Genomic DNA, 2,500 nt, shown 5'->3' with positions numbered 1-2,500 from the left:
ATTCAAGGGTCATTTGTTTAATTCCGTTTAGCCAACCTAGACATATTGGCCAAAATGTGAAGGCTATCCTCATTTCAGCAAAAAAACAAGTTTTGAGAAAATCAGCTTAAAAGATTGTGAAGTATAAATGACCATATTATGTATATTTCCTCTCAACCAATCACAAGACTATGCATCCTGATAAAGTTCCATTTGCCTTTGGAATTAACATAGCCCCAGCGCTGTCGCTGTCAATCTCTGTCATCCGTTCTCCAAAGAAATCCGTAGCCAAATATTGAATTGCTTCCAAATCTCTATGGTTTAATCTGAAAAGATCTGAACTACACAGCGCAGCTTCTAAATGCTCTATTCACACAGGCGGTAAAACTCATGAGGCATTTGTATAACTTGTGAGGTAGCCTATAATGTTCGATCCCCTTCTGAAGACGACAAGGACAAAAATAGCTTAATGTTTTTGTTTTTAAATAGGCCGCCAACTCCAAAACAAATAATCGGACCAATCGGGTGCAATCTCCGGGAAGAATCTAGTCAGCAACAACTGTTTAGGTGGCTGTTTCTTCTCCTAAATCTCTTGGCTAAAATAGAATATTTCTTCAGAATAATTACGAGTGGATATGATGACTATTTATGATGACTTCTTAAAGAGGCCAAAAGCCAAAGCACGAAGTTCTCAGACCAAAGAAAACGGAAAATGTTCTGTTCTCACGTACAGCAAGTGTCTGAACGAGGAAGAAAACGTCAACTTTTTTTATCCAAACTTTAATGCGTAGCCTGCACATTTGGCCTTCATATTTCTAGGTATTTTTACAGTAAGATATGTCAATGAGTGATAGATAAGAGGTTGTTAAATTAGAAAATACATTTAGCAACTTTTCGACCCTCTCTGCATTCAAATCGCTATATCTCGAAATGGATTTCCGCGACACTGGACTAATTTCGTCGTGGCACACCTCATATTTGACACACAAATCTCCCTATGTCTCTCTGCTGCCAGATGATAATAATAATTCTGGCAAGAGATTTGCCATAGCATGCGTAAACAACTCCATAGATAGGTGTTTGCTGCTGTCTGTTCCTCTGTACACATTTGCATGTGTTCATGTGTGTGTGTGTGTGTGTGTGTGTGTGTGAGCTGCAGGTAAATTGGTCCCCAGTGGCGAGCTGAGCGGGAGCGGCTGGGAGATTGAGAGCTTTAATTAAAGAGGAGACAGATGGAGAGGGGAGCTGCTGGAGGAGCCAGAAGGGGCCAGCAGTCTCAGCAGCAGCAGACCTCCACTCTCATCAGCAGCCACCCTCACCTACCCAACACATGCACACAGACCACACACGCACACACACACACACACACACACACACACACACACACACACAAATCAAACACACACACACACGCACGCACACGGACCACACACACACGCACACGGACCACACACACACCCACACAGACCACACCCACCCACTCACCCACACACACACAGAGCACTAACTGTACCCATCTCTCTCTGGCTGTGTCTCCCTCTATCTCTCTCTACATCACTTAGCTGCCCAGTTCAAACACAGACTGCCCTCGGCAATAGACTCTCATCTCCAATGCCAACGCATCTTCTGTGGGCCGTAACTCTCCACCACTCTTTATGTCACCATGAGTCTTGCCTTTCTTCCTCCCTTTTCAAGTACAATGAACTGTTCCACTGCAACCATGCCATGCCCCAGAAAACGTACCTATCCAGGGAATATATTATCTTAGGCTAACACTTTATAGTAACTACACACAATTCATCATTTATTAAGCATTTGTGAACGATTAGTAAATGGCTTGTTCATCATTTGTAAAGTATTGTTCATACATTATTTCTCATCAGTAAAGCATTTGTACACACAGTTATAAATGGTTTGTTCATAGTAAATAAGCCTATATCTAAAATATGTTTATACATCATTTTTAATACTTAATAAATTATTTGTAATTTGTTGATGACATAATATTTCCATTATTTAACAGTTGTTGCACACATATGTACTAATGATTAGTTAGGATGTGGATACATGTTTTATAAACCACTTCCTAATACTATAATTCATGATTAACTCAGGAGTGGTTAGTTATTTTTTATATTTTGTGAAGTCATCTAAACTAAGGACTTTCTATGCCTTGCAATACAATTTCCAATGAGTTGTAAAGGTTACATTTACATTCATTCATTTAGCAGACAATCTTATCCAAAGCGACTTACACATGTCAATTAAATGAAAGGTCAATGGCACAATGGTGGAAGTCAGGAATTGAACCACCAACTTTTCAGGCTACTGCATGCTAGCCCAGCTCCTTATTATTTATTTATTTATGACAATTAACATAGGAGTAATACTTTACAAATGAGGAGTAATGATTACAAATGATGAAATGATGACAAATGATAGTAATAGTTTGCAACTGGTTTATAATGGACAACTTATTTCTTGTATAAATGGTTGTTGCATTATTTAGTATAAAGTATAA

The 2,500-nt window shown here is 39.1% G+C and overlaps 1 protein-coding gene across 1 annotated transcript in view; it reads right to left on the bottom strand.

Annotated features, from left to right (window-relative positions):
• Nucleotides 1–2,500, bottom strand: part of dync2h1 (dynein cytoplasmic 2 heavy chain 1) — a 190,928-nt gene that overhangs the window by 127,785 nt on the left and 60,643 nt on the right. The window lies entirely within an intron of this gene.

This window comes from Alosa pseudoharengus, unplaced genomic scaffold (genome assembly GCF_046254945.1).
Source record: "Alosa pseudoharengus isolate Yale_2024_CS ecotype anadromous, Long Island Sound unplaced genomic scaffold, YU_APseudo_1.1 YU_APseudo_1.1_scf_13, whole genome shotgun sequence".
NCBI classification, from domain to species: domain Eukaryota; kingdom Metazoa; phylum Chordata; class Actinopteri; order Clupeiformes; family Clupeidae; genus Alosa; species Alosa pseudoharengus.
This window is presented reverse-complemented; position numbering and strand designations above follow the sequence as displayed.